The sequence below is a fragment of the Gracilinanus agilis genome, chromosome 6 (genome assembly GCF_016433145.1).
Source record: "Gracilinanus agilis isolate LMUSP501 chromosome 6, AgileGrace, whole genome shotgun sequence".
Taxonomy (NCBI): domain Eukaryota; kingdom Metazoa; phylum Chordata; class Mammalia; order Didelphimorphia; family Didelphidae; genus Gracilinanus; species Gracilinanus agilis.
Genome location: NC_058135.1, coordinates 106,373,784 through 106,395,750, shown reverse-complemented (window position 1 = coordinate 106,395,750; position 21,967 = coordinate 106,373,784).

The window sequence follows — 21,967 nt, the reverse complement described above, 5'->3', positions numbered from 1 at the left end:
ATCTGTCAAAAGAGAGACAATATGGTATAGCAGCAAACATCAGATCTAAGGGTTCTAGTTTCATCTTTGTGATTTACTCAGGCAACTCTGGGTGAATGATGGGGATAAGATGACTTTTTATGCTCTACCCCATGGAAAGGTGATGAAGAACAAAGATAAAGGATATAAAAATTCTTGGTGAGCTGAGAATGAGAGAAAGTATGATATGGTGGATAAAGAAACAAAGTTGAATTCAGGGAGATCTTGATTTAAATATTACAAATACTTAATAGCTAGTGTAACCCTGAGCATATTGCTACACCCCTTCTAAGCCTCAGTTTGCTAATCTGTAAAATTAGAAGGCTTAGACTTGTTGGTCCCTACGATCCTCACCAGCTCAAAACCTAGTAGTTTGTGAACTCTAAAGCGATGCTTACAGAGATAACATAATATTATTGGAATCAGGGTTTTCCTTGTGGAAATTTAGTTTCTTTGTTCTTCATTTTTTGAATAAACAAGTTATTTCTAAAAGACTTAATTTAATGAATTGTTCTGATTCTGAGACATGTCCTGGCTACTACTTGTCATGGAATTTTATAACCCCAGCTAACAGAAAACACCTTTAAGAAATAAGAGTTTGGAGCCAGGTTCTTCCTCTGGGAAGCAGAATGACTTTTATGAACTGGGGGTGAGGGGAAAGGGTGCTGCTACTGAGTTTCAGACTGAAGGATAGCATTGCCTCCTCTTCTCTCCAACTATCAAATCAAATTATATTGAACATGGATTGCCTCCCTCTAGTTTAAATTCTAGCCATTTATCTAATATAATAGGCCAATTATCATTCAGGCTTTGTGTACTCTTCATAAAGCAGAAAACTCAAAGCATTTCCATTCATCTGCTAACAAAGTAAGAGCACGCATGCTACGTTCCAAGTTCTAATTAGAATGAATGGTCTCATACATGTTTATTACTTAATAATCTAGCCCTTTTGATTATTCTGGCAGCATGGCTGCTTCTGCCCTCAGTGGAGTTTAGCCTAATAGGCATCTTCTATGCGGACTCTAGTGGTGCCTTTTTTTTTTTTCCACAGCTCATAATAAATTGATATATTAAAGCCAAATTGAGGTTGGGCGTTCATCACAGAATCTAATTTCATAAAAGAAGTCGCTTCTGTTTGTCCATAGAATGAGATTCCAGGTTTGCCTTAGTCTGATATTAAACAGCAGTGCTCTTGGGTTGACCCAGCAGCAATTGGGCATGATTGTCTCATCGACTAGGCTGGGGACGAATTGTAACCTCTGTGGAGGTGCTTCAGTCATGACCTAAGTCTGGGTTTCAGGATGGACAGCTTTAATCAGAAGCAGCCCTGGGAGTTCTGAAGCTCACAAGTTTCATGTGGACCTTAGATAGAGTATAACCACAGTCCCAGTGAATAGGATGGAAAACACTACAAGCTCCCAGATACCACCTCTGGACTAGAGATTCCAAACCAAAATGCAGAGTAAGGGTCTTCTGTGTTGAGTTAGCAGGACTGGTATGAATGTACTCAGGACATGAGTCGGAAAAGGAGACACAGAGCAAGGGAGCCAAATATGAAACCCACAGAGCTAAGGGAGGCCAAGAAAGATCTGCAAGAAAGATAAGGGAGGCAGAGAGATAATAAGGAAAAAGAGTTTTACAAAAATATTTAAAACCATGCTCTATGTGGTGGCAAAAAATTGAAAAATGAGGGGATGCCCTTCGATTGGGGAATGGCTGAACAAATTGTGGTATCTGTTGGTGATGGAATACTATCATGCTAAAATAATGAACTGGAGGAATTCCATATGAACTGGAAAGACCTCCAAGAATTGATGCAGAGTTACAGGAACAGAACCAGGAGAACATTATGCACAGAGACTACACAAAGCTCCTTCTCATGATTGGGGATTAAAAGAGAAACTGACCATTCACTCATTGGAGGAATTTGGAGGTCCTCTACCTTTTTCTTCTCATGCCCCTCTCCTCTCATTCTTCCCCCAAGTGAAATCCCAAAATTGAATGGCTAACTCAGCATTGATCTAGCACTTTATAAATTGTGATGCAGCCTTGCTAATAAAGCTGTGAATGCATGTTATTTGCCATGAATCTTTAAAACTATATCAATGTCCAAGCTTCCTACACTGATTGCCTCAAGTTCAACACTGCCTTGTTGTGCCTCAATAAAACAGTGATACACACCATAGTTTTGCTGCTTCATTGAAAAGAGATTCTTGGTTAAATGTGATATAATGCATTAATTAGCAACTATTAAGACAAATAAACAAACAATTGTCCTGTGGCACCCAGGACAATTCTGAGGGACTAATGAGAAAGAACACTATCATGCAGAGAAAGAACTGTGGGAGTAGAAACACAGAAGAAAAACAACTGCTTGATCACATGGTTGGATGGGGATATGATCAGGGATGTAGACTCTAAAAGATCACCCTAATGCAAATACTAATAATATGGAAATAGGTCTTAATCAATGGTACATGTAAAACCCAGTGGAACTGCGCATTGGCTACAGGAGTGTGGATGATAGAAGGGGAGGGAAAGAATGTGAATCATGTAACCATGGAAAAATAATCAAAATCAAATAAATAAATAAATAAATAAATAAATAAATGGAAGGAAGGAAGGAAGGAAGGAAGGAAGGAAGGACGAGAAAGGAACAAAGAGAGAAAGAAAGAGAGAGAAAGAAAGGAAGAAAGAAAGAAAGAAAGAAAGAAAGAAAGAAAGAAAGAAAGAAAGGAGGGAATAGTCAGAGATGAGGCAGAGCTAGTAGCTGCAAATCAGTGAAGTCCAAAAGCACAAGGGCATCTATAGGAGTCAGTACCTTAGGGTCCAGGTGGATGACTAAAGCAGTGCCACATCCCATGTGGAACTCTCCCCAGACAAACCATAAGTAGATCTAATAACTATTAGCTTGTACTAGGGCCACAGGGACAAAGAATTTAGAGCTCCAAGGGACCTTGGAGATCCTTGGAAAACTGAGGCATAGAGTGGGGATATAAGTTGTCCAAGGCCAAAGCATAGTGCAGGGTATAAGGGAATGAGAATTGATTTTAGAGCCTAAGAAATCCAATTCAGATCCTGCCTCTTCCATCGGAATGTCTCTGGGCCTTAGTTTCCTGATCTGCAAAGTGAAGGGATTGGACTAGATGACCAGCAAGTTTGCTTCCAGCTCTAAACCAAACGAATATCTCTACTTGTATAGTGGCTGAACACAGGTCCGAAGGCAGTGACTTTGGCAGGGAACACTTTTATCTTTGTTGGTGCTGAGAAGAGGGATTTTAGGAAAATTAAAAGCATACTCCCTCCATAATGTTTGCTTATTGGAGAGTTTCTATACCATCTTATGTGTGCAACAATCTCCATGCCTACAGCGGCTGTAATGAACTTTGCATCCATTAGTATGCATGGCAATTAGAAAAGCCCGTGGGGGCCCACACAGATGGCTTCTGTTTCCCCCTCTCTCTTTATTTGCTTCATTTATATGTATGATGAAGTCTATAGTGATACAAGTCTCTTAACCAGCTAGGTGTGGTAATGCGTCATCAGCATGCCCCATGTGGCAATGGCCTGCCATCAAAATTATAATATGCAGTTATCGTAGGGAACCCCCACAATGCCAAGGGGGAAGGAGAACAACTTAGAGATACCACCTCATGGTCTCCTTCAGTTCATATTTATATGGATAAGATTAGTCATTCCATAGGTATTAGGCAAACTGCTGATCTAGAAGCTGCAAAACAAGAAGGCTTTTATTAAGAACTTAGCCTACACGCATTTCCCCACACAAAGTAGCCCAGCAAAAGAACACCTCCCCACTTCAAACCAATATTAAAACTATATAATTCACACCGTAACTCTTTCCAAAACAAAGTGTACAGTGAAAATCCTCTTAGTTCAGGACTGGAAACCTTAGAGTCATCTTTGACTCAACTTTTTAATTCATTCCTCTGTATATAGTCACTCAAAGGTCTGGTTGTGCCTTTTAAAAAAATATCCCTTTGTAAACCCCTTTCTTTTCAGTCTATTTCCCTCCAGAGTTCAAGTCCCTCATTACCTCACACGGGGCAATGTAATAACTTCCTAACTGGCCTCTTCAAATCATAGAATTTTAAAAATGCAAAAGTTACTTGAAGCTTTATTGTCCCACTCTGATGCCAGCCAGGGCAGAGAGTCTTTCTCTGGCATCCCCAACAAGTGGTTTCTCTTCCTCAAGTCATCCCACCACCACCTCTACCTCTACCCCACTCTATCCTGCACACCAAGTGATTTGTCTTCCTAAATGCCTCCCTTAAAGTGTGGATTCAAGGTGTGAAATACTTCATATTCTGACAGATTTGGTTGATGTTCTAGCTATCTTTGCTGAACAGCCTTTTCTTTATAGGGGATGACTCTCCAAGAAAGGGAGGAGAATGATATTGTTGGAAATAAAGGTACAAGGCTTTCCTAGCAAATCCTCATCTCTTCCAAAGTTCCCCATTTCTTCCCCCCAAAACACTGCCCTTAACTTCAATCTTAATCAACTCTTCACTTTCCCTCATCCCACACACTGAATCAGTTGCTAATTTTGCCATTTCTACCTTCCTGGCATCTCTTGTATTCATCCCTGTCTCTCTCTCTCTCTCTTTAAAAAAAAATAACACCTTCCATCTTAGAATCAATATTTTTGGTTCCAAGGGAGAAGAGCAGTAAGGGCTAGGCAATGGGGGTTAATTGACTTGCACAGGACCACCTAGCTAGGAAATGTCTGAGGTCACATTTGAAAACAGGACCTCCTATCTCTGGGCATGACTCTCAATCCACCAATCCACCTAGCTGCCCCGAACACCATCTCTTATTAATCAAAAAATTTAGTTTAATCCCCCCTCACTGTTGCAACAACCTTCTGATTGATCTTCCTGCCTACTGTTTCTCTCTACTCCAGATATCACCATGTGGTTCCCCTAAGCAATGAACTCCATTGACTTCTTATTGCCTCTAAAATCAAATAAAAACTCCTCTATTTAGCTTTTAAAGCCCTACAATTCCATCCCATTTTATCTATTGATAATTGATATAATTAATCATTATTCATATCCTTCACTCTGCAATCCAGCCAAACTGGTCTTCTTTCTGTTCCTCACACTTCGCACTCCATCTTTAGTTTCCATGTCTTTGTATTGGCTAGCCATATGCCTAGAATGCATTTTCCTTTCCTTCTTAAGAATTCCTTTTCTTTCTTAAATATATAGCTCAGGGACTATTTTGCACATGGAGGTTTTCCTGATTTAGCCAACCACTAGTGGTCTCCTTCCCAAACCATCTTATGATTATTTGTATTTATTCAATTTATCTTTATCTGATATATAGATGTATATATACACAAAATATATACATGCATACATACATATATATGCGTTTTTGTACTTGTTTTCTCTGTTACTAGAATGTAAATGCTTGAGGAGAAAGGATTGTTTCATTCTTTATATTCCCAATGTGGAGCATAGAAGGAATATAATACTTGTTACTTGATTATAAAGACAATGTAGCAATATTTTAAAGCTATTCTTTTCCTATTGCCTGGAGGCTCAAAAACTTTTTTCTCAAAATTTTTTTTCAATTACAAGTTAAATTTTTGACAATTGTTTTCTGACATTTTGTGAATCAGAATCTCTTCCCTATCCCACCCACCATGAGAGTAAATAGTTTGATATGCATTATACCACTGCTTTCATGAAATTTATATTTCTGTATTCTCCATGTCATGACCAAAGACACATCAAATATGAACTAAAAAAACTCATGGAGGAAATTGTGTTGTATGACATTATTTTGATCACCAATCAGATTCCAACAGTTCCTTCTTGATCAAAAACTTTGGATGACTCCCTCTTTTTTACGTGATAAACTTCAAACATCTTGACATCTTAGGCATCAAGGTCCACCACTGAACTCCTTCAGATCAATTCTCCTGAACCTCTTTGTTTAAGGCAGACTCAACAGTATTGGAATCTGAGAGCTTCAAACATCTTAACATCTTAGCCATCAAGTTCCACCACTGAACTCCTTCAAATCCAATTCTCCCGAGTTCCCTTGTTTAAGGCAGATTCAACAATATTGGACTTTGAGGGCTAAAATGGACCATAAAGATCAACTAGGACAACTGTATCATTTTAGTTGGGGAAATGGAGGCACAGAACAGCAAAATAACAAACCTAGGATTATGGAATTGGGGAGGAGAGATCCAAAATTAGAACTCTGAATGTATTAACTATTAGTCTAGTACTTTTCTCATTGAGATGAGGTTTTCCAGAATTTTTGCCTGTTGAATTAGTTCTCTTCCTTTACACTCCAAGTCAAGTACAACTTCCTCAATGAAGCCTTCCCCATTTCCCCTTCACAATAGCAATGTTGCTGTCAGAAGTCTTAGTGCGTTGTTATACAATTTTCTAATGCATTTATCATGTGACATTGTTAAATTAACACTATAATGATCTTTAGATTCCCACACTATTTCCACACTGTAAAGCCCCTGATGCTATTCTATGAACCAGGAATTGTATCTCCTCTAAATCTTGTGCCTTCTTCAGTGTCTGGCACAGTGCTCTACCTACTTTTTTGCACTTGGATGTCGATTTGGCCATACTCAATACTGATTTCATTCCTTTGTTTTGTTCCCTTCTTTCCCCTAAACATTTCCTCTCCATCATCTTTTCTAACTGTCTAATTACTACCCATGTAGTAAGGCCATGCTCAAGTCCCTCCTCTACTCAATTTGATCTCTTCAGCCAACAATGATGATGCATCAGTTTCTCCATCTGTAAATGAGGAAGTTAGGTGAGATGCCCTCTAAAGTCCCTTCCACCTCTAAGTCCATGAACCCCTGTCTCTCTTATTTAAACCATCTTAGTTCTTACTGGCTACTGTGACCATTCTTTTTTTACTCACTGATATAGGTGAGAGAGGACTTCATCAGAACCAATAGAAGCACTGATCTGGGTATCAGGGAACCTTTTCATTTTGTTCCATCCTTATCCATAAGTAGGTAAATTTGAGCCAGGTTTCAATTTCTTCATCTATAAAATGATGAATCTAAATTCCACGTTTTCCTACTCCCCTTATTTGCTTCTTTCTCTTTAAAATACTTTCCTCTCATATAAAAAAAAAATTTAAATCTCCTGACCTGAACCTAGGCATCTGTCTTAACTGAACATCAATATCTACTTCAGCCATTCCATTATAACAGGTATTAAAATGTCCTGGAGGCTGTTTTCCTGACTAATTTAGTATTGTTATGTTAATAGGCTTATGGAGAGTTCTTCACTGGTACCTCTCTCCAAGCCTTAAGCATCTTCAATCCATTGTGTTCACTATAAATATCGCTGGGACAAAACCCCTGACTCACACCAAATTGTAATTTCAAGGAACTGGACCCTATTACAGCAGAACAATAAAAGGGAATGTTAGAAAACACTTGAGCAGGGTCATTGTACATTTTAGAAACATGTAAAATCCAACAGCAGCCCTTCAAACTTTCAGTTAGTCATGGAGTTTTTTTGGAGAGTATAAAAAATGGATTTATGCAAGAAGGGAAAGGAGTTGAATAGCATTTTTCTTTCCTCACATCTCCGCAAGCCTGAAGAAGGGTCCCCTCCAAAGACTCCGCAAAGAAATGTTTCTGTCTCCTTTGGTTTCTAATGCAGCCAGAAGATAGAAGGAACCCATGCTTCTACAGCTCATGGATAGAGATTGGCTTATATTGCTATTGAAGGATGAAGAAGGAAGATTGCCTATCCCTGTGTTGCTATCAGAAGGAGAATTTAGAGGTGCAGTGTGGCTATTACTTCAACACAACAGTCCTCTCCTGGCTGAAGAGTTCATTAGTCTCTGATAGCATAGGAGGCCAGCTGTCTCTGTAATGGCTTAGAGGACAGTATGCTTTTCTCCCAAAGGTTTATTCAAGGGATTAGCCAAAGACCACAAACTTTTAATAGAAAAGGGTAGCTGTACTGGGATAAGCTTAAATGAGGGCTACAAAAAATAAAAATGGTCATAGTTCCAGATATTTCCAGCTAGAAGGAACCTTAGATGCCTCAAGTCCAACCCCTTCAATTTACAGATGAGGTTGGAAGGGCCAAGTTATTCGCCTAAGAGACAATAAAGTGCAGAGCCAGGATGTTAACTCAGATCATAGGATGACAAGTTTCAAGATGGAAGGAACCTTAGAGCACATCAACTTCAAATCCCTCATTTTAGAAAAGAGGAAACTGAGGCACAGTAAGATTAAGGGAATTGCCCAACAGAACACTGTTTATAGGTTTCTGAAGGAGAATTTGATCCCTAGTGTTCTTGCCTCCAGGACCAGTGGCCTGTCTGTTATACCATTCTGTCTAATGCAGTGTAAACACTGAATAATGTAAATACCAGAGAGTTAACTTTGGGCTTCCTGGAAGTGGATCAAGAAAGAGGAATGAGAATGTATAATGCTTCTGATTTGCACAGCTTCCCCACCCCCAAACCTTTCAAAGTAAAAAAAAATCTCATTATATCCTTAAAACAACCCCAGGAGAGAGATTAAGGTAGATTTTATCATTCTCATCATCTAGCAAAGAAAATTCAGGGTAGGATGTTTTAAAACATCCTTGGATTTGGAGTAAGAAGACCTCCTTTGGAGTCCTAACTCTGCCACTTAAAACCTGTGTGGTCAAGTTGTTTATCCCCTCTAGGCCTCAGTTTTCTCATCTGTAAAATGAGGTTAGACTAGGTAAATTGCAAGATCCCTTCCAACTCTAAAGCCATGATTATTTTCCTCCTTTTTCCCCTTTCTTTCTTTCTTTCTTTTTTTTTTTTAAACATCTGCACATGAAAGTACCTTTGGGAATATTCACAGAAAAACCAGAAAGAAATTTTGGCTGCCATATTACACTGTTCACTCATTCTGAGCCTACAGTCCAATAAATCACCTAGATTCCTTTTAGATGCAATTCTATCTAGACACACCTTCTCATGCCTATGTTCCTGATGCTGATGTTTACACTTAATGTGGAATTTTATACCTCTGTCTTTTAAATGTGGGCCAATTTGATTCACCTCCATCCTTTTGCATGTGGAGAGTTTTCTGGATTTTAACTCTTGCCATTTAACGTGTTAGGCCTCTCTCCTAGTTCCATATTTCCTGCAAACTTAATAAACATGCAGGATATACTTTTATCCAAAGCTTTCCCCACAAATATTCAGCAGCACAGAGAGAAAAGGGTGAATCCTGAAATATTCTAGAGATTTCTCTAAATTGACATAGGCCCATTAATGGTTATTTTGTTTCAGCTATTCATTCCACCAGTTAATTCACTTAACTGGAAATATTGAAGAGTTGATTATGTTCTGGCACTTATCTCCGTCTTGTTCATAAAGATAAGATAAGAGACTGTCAATGCTTTGCTGAAAGCTGGAAGTACTGTGCCCAACTAATATGCATTATCTTCATTTGCCAGTCCAGAGACCTTGCCATACAAAAAATCTTTGCAAGGGGCTAGCAGAGCTTTATTTATCAGTCAAGAGACTATGTCATACAAGGATCATTGGAAGAGAAGAAAAATTCACTTTCCAAAAGAGAAGACTTGAAGGAGAGGTGGGGGGAAACATTATAGCTGTCTTTAAGTATCTGAAGGGCTGTCTGTTGAAAGAGGCTTTTGACTTGGGTCTAAAGAGAAGAAATGGGAGTGACATGCAGAATTTTAAAGAGGAAAATCTAGACTCAGAAAAAGAAATTATTTTTAGTTTTTAATTTAATTAATTAATTTAGAATATTTTCCCCTGGTTACAGGCTCTTTCCCTCTCCTCCTCCCTCCCTGCTCCCAGAGCCAACAAGCAATTCCACTGGGTTTTACATGTATCATTGTTCAAAATCTATTTCAATATTATTAATATTTGCAATAAACTGGTCATTCAAAGTCAACATCCCCAATCATATCCCCATCAAATCATATGTTTTTCTTCTGCATTTCTGCTCTCCCAGTTCTTTCTCTGGGTGTGGATGGTGTTTTTCCTCATAAGCCCCTCAGAATTGTCCTGGATCATTGCATTGCTGCTAGTAGAGAAGTCCATTATGTTAGATTGTGCCACGGTGTATCAGTCTCTGTGTACAATGTTTTCCTGGTTCTGCTCCTTTCACTCTGCATCAATTTCTGGAGGTCATTCCAGTTCACATGGAATTAGGAAAAATTTCTTAATAATTAGAGCCATCAAATTGTCTCAGGATGGATATTAGTTTTCTGCTTACTAATGGTCTTCAAATAGAATCTGGACATCAAGTAAATGTCACAGAAAGGGATTCTTTTTTTTTCCAGGTATAGTTGGACTAAATGGCCTCAAAAGTCCCTTTGAAACCAGATATTTTGTTTTTCTCTCTCCTTGCATATAACTAAGTCGAGTTCAACATACCAGACCTCAGTAATATGTAAAGGGAAAGGGCAGAAAAACAAAATGAGAAAAATAATGCATTATTAACACTTGTTATACAACTATTTTCATCTTCCTGGCTTATATAAAATAAACTATATTTCGATTCACTTGCTATGAGGCCAGGTGTTTATTTTGTTTTGTTTTTGTTTGTTTCTAGTTCTAAGTATCTTATATATTGAGAATGAAATCCTCAGTCTTAGAAAATCAAAATCTTTCAGATCTTCCACTTTCTTGATTTTAGCCCAATCCAGGCAAAGCTACCTTTGCAAACTACTTCATGAAAAGAAAAAGAGAGCATCAATCCAAGTTTGATTTTAACAACACCTCACTGTTATACTTCATGAATTTTTTTTCTTCATATACAGTTATCAGATGGATTTAGGCTCAGCATTGGGCATTAAATGTAATTTAAAGTCAGTTCATTCCAGGGATTAGCATCCTTCTCACCCTTAATTCCACTCATGACTGGGAAGCCTGGAAGGGGTAAAAATAAAGTGATTGTGCTTTGCCCTCAGGAGAGCTTGGTCTATAGGAGCCCAGCTTAATAATGAGTTTAGATGGCAAACTCCTTGGGTTTAGGGACCATGTTTTATTGACATTCGTATCTGCCCTGGAGGCCAAGGCTTTTTATTCAACAAAACTACAAACATTTATTAAGACCTTTCTATGTCCTTTTCAGCTGTTAGCCCTGTGGTCATATGGAGAAGATGCTGTGCTAGTCACTGGGGATGAGAAGATGAAAACAAAGATGACCTAATGGCGGCAACAGATAGATACACAAATTAATATGATGCAGGCTAGGAAATAAATTCATAAGAAGTATATGTGAGATTGAAGAAGGGATAATTAGGGTCAAGGTCATAGGTGACTTCTCACTTTGGAGAAATTTCTTTGGAAGAAAAAGGGAAAGTCCCCTGATCTCTACTCACAGGACCATCCCTTGACTTAATCATCTTTCACAAGCAATAGTCAATCAGTCTGTTGATAAATATTTATTAAGCACTTACTGTGTGCTAGGCACTCTGCTGAGCACTGAGGATACAAAAAGAGATAAAAGAGAGTCCCTGTCCTCAAGGAGATCACAGTCTAATGGGGGAGACAACAAACAAACACATATTTACAGACTAGTTATATAAATGGGAAATAGTTTAAAAGAGGAAAGACACTGAAATGAAGAGGAAAGGCTTCCTGAAGGAGACTGGATTTTAGATGGGACTAGAAGGAAGCCAGGAAAGCTAAAAGACAGAGATGAAGAAGAAGAGCATTCCAGGCCTTCATGGAGGACAGAGACTATGCTTCTAGCTGAGAGATAAGAGTGTTTTTGTGGAACAGCCAAGAGGTCAGTGTCACTGGATCAAAGAATACATGTTCAAGAGCAAGGTATAAGAAGAATGGAAAGAGTTTTGAAGGTGGGGGAGATTATGAAGAAGTGGTTGGACCTGTACTTTAGGAAAAAACAAACAAAAAAAACAACATAGTTTGGCCACTGAGTGGAGGATGAAATGGATTGCAAAGAGACTGCAGGTAGGCAGATCCACCAGCAGGATATTGCAATAGTCTAAGTCTTGAGGTGATGAGGACATGCATTCAAGTGATGGCAATTTCAAATGAATAATTTCCAATGGATGTCTCTGCTTTCCATCTTTCCCTTCTCCAATCCAATTTCCACCAACTTTAAAGATGGTCTTTGTCACTCCCTTCCCCAAAGATCTTGTGTGATTTCTTTTTTTAGGATAAAACACAAATTCCTCAGGTTGCTGTTTCAACCCACTTCAAAAGCCTTAATTCGAGACTCCTCTTTAATACTTATTCTACATGATCCTCAATTCTGTCATTTTATCATCCCACTAAACCAACTCAATTGTGGTAATTGGCATTTTATCTCACTCATAGCTTTGTACTCCATGCCTTAACTGTAGTATATCAGAAAGCATACACAAAAGCAGGTAGATGAAGTAGCAGAAGCTTAAAGAACCAGGTTGACTGGATCATAGAATGCATGAAATAAAATAATAGGGCTGCCTTCAGAGTCAGAAGGCTTAGGGTAATCTTCAGCAAGTCACTTAGCTTCTCTGGATCTCAGTTTCCCCCTGTATAAAATGAAAGAATTGGAGTAGAGGACTAGTGAGTTCTAACATAGAGTCTATAAAAGCTAGAGTCATAAATGTAAATTGGAGTCACATAATAGAATGTTGGATGTTGGGCCAACAAGGATACGAAACGACTTTTTGCGGGAGTTTTTATAGTGGTGGGAAATCACATTCATAAGAGATAAAAGGGACTTCACTGATTATCCTGTTAAATTGCATTTTTTTAAAGTCACTTGCCCAAAGTCACATAGGCACTGCATTTTAGGATTGGAAGACACCTCAGCAGCCCTCTAGTTCATCCTATACCTGAATGTAATCATATCACAGCTTGAAGACCTCCAATGAGGGGAAACCTCTGGAGGCAGCCCATTCTACTCTTGGACAGCTCTAATTGTTAAGAAGCTTTTCCTGACATCAAGTGTAAATTTGCATCTTTGCTACTTCCATCCATTATTCCTGATTCTGCCCTCTGGGGCCAAACAGAGCAAGACTAATTACTCTTACACTTGACAACCCTTCAAATACTTGAAGACAATCATCATGCTCCCCCCTGAGTCTTCTCTTTTCCAGGCTAAATAGCCCCAGTAAATGATCCTCATATGATATGGCCTAAGACCTTTCATCATCCTGGTTGTCCTCTTCTATACATTCTTCAGCTTATCATTATTCTTTTGTGGCACCCAGAACTGAATGTAATATTTCAGATGTGGTCTGACCAGGGCAAAGTACAAATGGACCATCACCTCTTTATTCCTGGAAGCCATGCCTCTTTTAATGCAGTCCAAAATTGCATTAGCTTTTTGGCTGCCAAACACAATGCTGACTCATGGTGCTCTTGAAGTGTACCATAATACCCAGATCTTCATTAAACTAACTACATCTAACCGTACTAACTTGTAAAGTTGAATTCTTGAACTCCAACATAGGTTACATTCATCCCTATTAATCTAATTTTACTAGATGTTGTAGTGAATGCTGCGGTCTGTTAAGTTCTTTTTGGATCCTGAATCTTTCATCTAAGTCATTGAGAAAATTATTGCATAGCACTATTCTAAGCCCAAATAAATGGCTCACTCCACTGGGGATCCTGCCATGTTGATACTGAACCATTAATGACTACTCTTTGAATCTGGCCATTCAACCACTTCTGAATACAGCTAATTGTATTACCATTTAGAGTCCAGGTCTCTCCATTTTTTCTATAAGAACAGTAATGATATGCTTTAATAAATGTTGTGCTAAAATCTAGGTAAACTCTATATAGCAATCTCTTGATATGTCACATTGTAACTTTTGCAAAAAAAAAGAAAGAAACACAGTTTAGCATGACCCGGCCTTGATTCTGTCTTTGCAAGCACTATTTATTTTGCTATATATTCACTTGCTATCTCTCAAATGATTCATTCTAGAATTGTCCCAGGAATTGAAGGTAAGCTCACCAACTTATAGTTTGTAAACGCTCTTATTTTACTTTTATAAAAAAGTAGAACATTTGTTTCCTCTAGTCCTGTAGCGCTTCTCTGGTTTCCTCTGATGTTTCAAATATCGCTCAACAATCAGTTCTGCCATTTCTTTCAGTACCTGAAAATTGTAACCATTCCGGGGCAAATGATTTGAATTGAGCAAAAACACCCAGGTGATTTCTTACTATCTCCTTCCCTATTGAGGGGATATCAATTCCCTTTTAGTCATTTTATTTCTGTCTTCTCCACTGTAAAGGTCATTCCCCTTGGCACTGAAAAAAAGAGAAAGAATCAAAATAAGAATGGAGAAGTGGTCTTCTACCTATTGTTAGTTATCATCGTTCCATCCATTATCCATTCTTTGATCATCCTTTTTCTCCAAATATAGGTTGAAATCCATTTTTGTTTTCCTTAGCTTTTCACAACAACCTTAGCTCCTTTTGAACTTCATCCCTCCTTATTATATTTTTGTTGAACTATGTCATAATCTTATACCCATTCTTTGTTATTTGCCTTTGATTTCATATTCTGGACATATCTCCTTTTCCGCTTCAATGGAATTGTTTCATTTTTTATCTATAGAATTTCATTCTTGACAGTTTTCCATCCCTCCTTATTTGACTTCCCTTGTAGAATTTTATTCCACAAGATCCTAACTGAATTCTTTAAAATCTGCTTTCCCCAAATCGAGAAAATATGTCAGACTATGTTCATTGCTCCTTTCACAACCCTCCCCCGCCCCATGGGGAAGTGGTCACTTTCCCTCAAGGTTTCCATCATTTCCACCCCAGCAACCAATTCCTTCCTTTTAATGAGAACCAAATAGAAAACTCTCCCTCATTGGCTCCTCCACCTTTTGAAGGATGAAATGATCATCAAGGCAAGTTAATAAGTTATTAGCTTCTCTGATTTTTAACAGAGACAGAACTACAACAGATGTCTGGATAATTGAAGTCTTCCATCACTATTAAATCATGTCTCTGGGCCAGGTTTTGATCTGCTTCCCAAATGCCTCAATCATTTCCTTTTTTTCTGTCCAGTTAGTCTGTAGTAAACTCTGATGAGAAAATCACTTGTTTCTCCCTCCACTGAGCTTCACCTAAATGACCTCTACCATACTTCTCCCCTCTGGCTTCTGGATTTCTTAACATGAATATAATTTCATATTATACAGTATTGCCTTACTCATACTGTCCCCATCATATACTCATGCACTTTACCTCTCCTGTTTTCTATTTCTTTTGAATAAGGTATATTTATCTAGAGCCACATTCCAGTGATAAGTTTTATCTTACCAAATCTTTGTGCTACCTATGATATCAAATGTGTCTCCTTGCCTCTGGTCCCTCTTGAATGTTGCCTAAATTTTTGGTGCTTCTATTTAAACAGTTGGTATTGATTAATGGCTCTTTTCTTGGATTTTCTACACATAGTTTCTTAAGGGCAGAGCCAAAACTAGGATTCAAGTCTCTTGACCCCCAAGCCAATAAGTAACAGGGATTCCATTTTTTCATCAGTAGAATGGTGTAATCAAACCTGTACATTGCAGGCAGTGAGATCAGTTACAGCATTTTCACAATAGTGGATGTGAGACAATCAGGACCTGTACTGTGCTAATGTTAAGAAGTGAAAAGGAAGGGATCTATGCAGGCAATATTTTGAAAAATAATAGAACTCATCCAGTGTAAAAGAAGAGTGGAAAGGACACATAAAAAATGATTAGGATGCTGCTAACTTGAGTGTTTGGGGAGAGGATAGTGCCAACAAAAAAAAAAATGAGGAAGTTGGGAGGAGTAAATTTGGGGCAGAAGGTAAATTCAGTGTTGAATATATTTATTTTTAGATCCTGATAGTTATTATATAACTTTTTTCCTTATAAAAGCTTTATATACAGTAACCTTTTAGTAACCGTTTATTCCTCAGGCTTAGGTGAATAAAGCATGGATCTAGGGTTTCCTGCATAGGTGGGGACAAAAATGACAATGGGCTCTTAAGGTGAGGGAGTATGACAAAATGACAGAATGAAGATAAGGATCCAAGGGACCCAAACTCTATGTGCCTCTATTATGCCTCCAGGGGAATAGTCATGGTACAATTTAAGAAGAATTGGCACCTGGGTCCAAGTCCTATCTATAAGACTCTCAATGTGACCTTGGGTAAGTCCCTTACTTCTCTAAGCCTCCTTGTCCTCTTATGTAAAATAAGGTGATGGATTAAGTGGCTTCCATGGTCCCTTAAGGAACTAAAGCTGGGATCCTGTTAAGATAGACCAGTGTATACAGTAACAACACTTCCCAGGGACCTCTTGCTCCATAGGCTTGAAGGTAAAGACACCATTTAAGCTAGTGTTTGGAACACACTCAATTTTTTATGCCAGCCTTCTACCCAACCCTGAGATTCTAATTGGTGTCCAGGTGGGTCTAGTGGATTCATCAGGGCAATAGATACCAAAGAGCCATGACTTTCTAAGGCCATTTGCTAGAATGACTTTATCTAGGTCTCTGCTATTCCTTAGAGATAATGCCCAATTCTTATACCTCCTGCCAGGAAGGCTTTTATAGCTATTGGCCTTTGCTGATACAGTATTTGCACTAATCCAAGGCCAACTCATTCATTTTCCTTCATGACCACTTGCTATCTCTGCAGAATATTTGGAAGATATGAGTTGTTCAGAGAAGAAAAGGATCTTGTCTTTACACAGGATTTGCATAATACAAAAAACAAACAAACAAAAAACTTTTATAAAAGACCTAATGAGTGCATACTGCTATGGCTGCCAGTTTGTTAATCAGGAAACCAAATGGGCCTCATGAACTATTTCAAGAGAAAAATTGGCATTGAATTGGTTTGTTCTGCTGAGGGGAAGGAAAGGTTTCCAGCTGCCTAATTTTAATTAGCACCTTAACCAAACTGCAGGAGAAGTTGGCCAACCTGGCTTTCCACTCCATCTTTATGCACATTTCTTAAAATGGCAAATGGCCTGGAGAGAATGAGTCTTCCTGACTGGCATCAGTAAAAAGTCAGAGGCTGGATATAATGATGGGAAATAGCCTGGCAGGGGGGAAAATATACGGGATTAGGAATCAGGACACCTAGTTTCCTGAATGTATTCTGTCAAATTTGAGATTTTACTAATCTTTCCATTTCTCTTAGCTACTTCACTGCTAAAATTAGAGGGCTGGAAAAAGACCTTTAAAGTCTCATCTAACACTCTCACTTTTATGATCTATTGGTTTTAAAGGATGGTATGGTTGCCGGTAGCATGGGACAGTAGAGTAAGCACTAACTTAAGTCTCCGAGGATTCAGAGAAACTGAGTTCAAATTCTATCTCTATTTCTCCCTACCCGTGTGACTTTGTGTAGATGAGTTTCCTCCCTGGCTCTCACTTTCTTCCTCTGAAAAATAATAGAGTCGGTTTAGATGATTTCTGAGTTATCTTTGGACTCTAGAGTTAAGATCCAACAAAATGGTACTTGAGAAAGATAATATATAGTGGTAGAAAGACAGCATGGACTTAGCCAAAGATCTGGGCTCAAGCTTTGAATCTGGCCCTGTGACTCTGGGCAAGTCACAATCTCTAAATCTCAATTTCTTCATCTGAAAAAGTAGAGATGCTAATATTTGCATTGCCTGCTTCAGGAAATTGTGAGGAAATGCTTTGGAAAACATAAAGTACTGGATATATATGAAATGTTATGTTATATTATTTCTTGAACCATGAATAAAGTGATAGAATGAAAAAGGTTTTTTTTTACTTTAGGTAAAAGCTCTTAGTTTTTTTCCTCATGAAATCTAAATCCAGTTTTCAGAGTTGATTTCTTAGATAAAAAGAAATTTTAAAAGTTTTGTTGATGCATTTTCATTTTATGTCACTATTATAGCTGGAGATAGTTCCCACCAGGCATGATAGAGAACCAGCATCAAAACCCAGAAGACCTAAGATTTTAAGGACTACATTTAGAAACCTCTCTGATCTTAGGCAAGTCTTGTCACCTCTAAGCACCCTCAGGCAACTCTCTAATCTATATATTTAAGAGAAGGTACCAGCCTGACTTGGTAGAAGGAATCTTTTCATCTGGGAACTCCCCATGCTATTGAAATCACAAGCCTAATCACTATGTCTATCTCTCATATTTCTGGACACAATTTCTTACCTTAGAACTGAACACTTCCTGGTTAAAAAAAAAAAGCCAAAGTAATCAATTCAGTATTTTATCCAATAAGGTATTACATAATTAGAATTTTGCTCCCCCAAACTCTCTTTCCCAGCTTCCCATATCCCTTCTCCTTTTACATCCTAACATAGAGAAGATATAAGTTTTGTATAGCTCCACCCTCTCACTTCTCCCAAAAATTGGAACTGTGGAGGTGGGGTGAGGTGAGAGGCAGGAGAATTTTACTCAGGTGTTTTGTACTCAGGTTTTACTTTTGTTGTTATTATTTCTCCTACTTCAAGTGATTATTTAAAAACTTTATAAAATATAATACTTGGAGTTATTGGATATTAATTTAAATCTTATAATATGTAACATTTGGTCCTTTTATTCCCTTTCCTTTGTCCCAACAAGAGGAGAAAGTAGGTACCATCATCTGCTCTTAAAAACCATGACTGTTTCTCCAGGCTCTTGCCAATTTGGCTTCCACTGAGTTTTTTTCATGTATTCATAACAACTCAGATGTGTTATATTATTGTTCTGTTATATATTATATTAAGCTATATATGAAAATAAATGGTAACAAAAAATTCACATATTAAACTTTTTGTATATATTGTACTTTTAGTTTTGCTCTTTTCACTGCATCAGTTCATACAAATCTTCCTTTCCTTGCATTTCTTACATTCATCATTTCTTTCTTTTAATTGATATCTTTTGTTTTACCTAGCCTAAATTTCTCCCAGCACTCCTCCCAACACATAGAGAGACATTTCACATAATAAGTAGTATTTTTGAAGGAAAAAGAGGAAGAGGAGGGAAAAAATTATTTCCCTTTATCTTGTGTCCACTGTTTTCTAGGCTTTGCTGGCTTCACTCTGTTTTATTTCATATAAGTATTCCTGGGCTTCTTTGTGTTCATCATATTCATACTTTCTTACAGAAGACTAATATTCCATTTCATGCATTTCTCACAATATGTTCAAGCATTCACTAATCACCAACCTCTATTTATTGTGTTACCAATTCTTGACTGCAACAAAAAGTGATACTTTAACTATTTTTAATATATTAGAATTTTGCTTCCATCTTTCATTTCCATAGGGTATAGGACCTGTAGTGGGATTGTTTGGGTCAAAGGGTATGAACGAGTCATTGTTCTTGCAGAATTCCAAAGAGTTGGATCTATTCTTGATTCTACCTGCAGTGAATCAGTGTCTCTGTCTTCCCAAAGGTCCTCCAATAGTTACTTGCCATTTATTGTCATCCTTGCCATCTAAAGATCTCTGTACATATAGTAAATATGAGAGATATTTCTGCAAACTTATATTTCTACTTGATATTAAAATAAGGAAAGAGAATAGGGTCCATAAAGTTCTCTGTGTGTGCCAGACCCTTGCTTTGCAAAGTCATGCATCAGACCTTTGCAAAAGCTTCCACCCTTCTCTTTCCTTATTATAATATGAACACCAGTCTTGGAGAAATCTTTATATAGATGTTCAGATTTCTTGAAGAAGTATTATTCTTAATGGCTAAAGAATCTGTGATTTCATTACTATAGAGAACTCCCAATGTGGGGATTCTTTCCACTGAAAATCACAATCTATTTCTAACTTAGAAGTCCTAAGGAGTTATGCATGCTTTGGGAAACAAAAAGTGCTATATACATATAAAATGTTATATTATTTCTTGAACCATGAATAAAGTGATAAGATGAAGAAAGAAGTTTTTGACTATGTACAGCCTCTTGGTTTTCCTCATGAAATCCAAATCCAGTTTTCAGAGAAGATTTCTTAGATAAAAAGACATTTTTAAAGTTCTGTTAATATGTGGAGATATGTAGATGTGAAATTAATAGAACCTAGGTTTTTTTACTCTGAGCTAGCATTCTATCTGCTTGTGCTCCATCTGTCTTTCTTGTCTTAAAAACTAGGTAAGATAAAGTCGAAATTTTCCAACCATGTCAGTAGAAGGAAGAGGAAAGATGAGGATATGAAAAAAAATCTGTTTTAGAGAAATTAATTCTGGAAACTCTCTGGGCACTCAAGAGCTATTTGTTTATTCCTCACTCTACTTCTTCTTTGTGCCATGGAGATGAATAGAAAGAAGAGGGCTGGGGATTGAGGACAGGGTTCCATGTTCACCATGGATTTCCTGAATGGAAGAAAAGAAATGGGAAATGCTCGGGAAGAAGAGCTACAGGATAAGAAAGACCAACCGAAAAGTTTGTCTTATGTGGGCCCAACTTTAATGAACTTGGCTGAATTCACAAAATCATAAAAATTAAACATAGGGGAAGAAATACCAATTGGGAAGCATAGTTTATTTTCTTGTTTCTATTGAATGATTCCCCATGGAATACTTTTTAGTTTATTTAGCAGCAATGGCTATTAACCGCCAGTGCCTTTTGAGGAATGTTTCCAATAAAACAACTTTCTTTAAAGACAATATGTCTGAATCTCTTAATAAAATTGTTTTTAATTTGGGATTAGCTGACATGACAGTGAAAATATGAACGCCCTTAGGATCGTTTTGCTCAATTCTTCACAAATCCTTGATTGGTACGTTTCACGTTTAGACCAATATTTGTCCCTAATGAATTGTGACTGCTGAATATTTATCCTGAGATTGTTTGTCTCATTTCCTCCATGGCTGTTAGCTTTAGAATGATGCTTCAATGTACCATTGGGTCTCAATTACAGAGATTTAATTTATACCTGCTGATTTTTTCTAAATGTGTGTATTAAACTTATCCCCTCATAGTTGCCTCTTGATAGAATAGGCCTTTATTTTCAATTTTATCATTTTGTGGGAGGCCTGTTAAACCCCAATTCAGGTCATATAATTACTTATTCATTTCCAATTCTAATGAAACTTGTTCAGTACCCTTTGCATTTAGCAAAGACATGAAAATTGACATATAATGTTGGAAATTAGAAAATGTCCTGATTATATTACTTGGAAATTTGAAGTCTGAAAATATTTCAGACTAGTCTGGAAATTAAAAAAAAATCATCAGGTGATTACTTCATCAAGGAAAAAGGGAAACTCAGTTGACTAAGCAGGTCTTTATGGCTCAGTCTGCAAAGACCCTCATGTGTTCCTGAGATTCACTTCTTACATAGTTGTCCTATTAGACTGCTGCCATAAAACTTTGGTCCAATGCCCGAAGGGGGTACTTAGAACTAATTTGCTTCAAAGGAGAAAATTAGATTTCATTAAAAGTTATAAAACCTTATTTCACATTTGATAATCACATTTTAGAGGAATTTGAATACCAGATAGAAAATCAACTGGATTTGATCATTATCCTGCCAAATTGAAACTTAGGACATTACAGATATGTCTACTGTATTCTCCTTCCCCAATTTTCATATGCATTTACTCAGAAAATTAGGTATTGTTAGATTGTGAACACTGGATTATTTCATTTGCCCTGAATACTTCTCTGGGGACTTGAAACTAAAACTCAATGTACAAAAGCCTATCTTGATGGATGTCCGAGACCTTTTTTAAGTGTAGAACTGAATTTAAAAAACATGTTAGAGAGCCAGTTCAAAACTATACAAGCTCTGAAAGCAGATTTTGAAGACATCATAATCTCTTCTTGATCTCTCTTACTGACAGATCTTTTTATCTTATTCATACTTTAGATATTTGACAGTTCGTGTTGGCAGAGATGGAAAAATAGTAGAGAAATTAGACTACTGTCCTTTTTTTTTAAAGCAGCTATTAGCATGGATGGCTGAAGAGGTGTGCCTATTAATTCAATTGGAAGAATGAATCATATTCAAATGTCAGTGT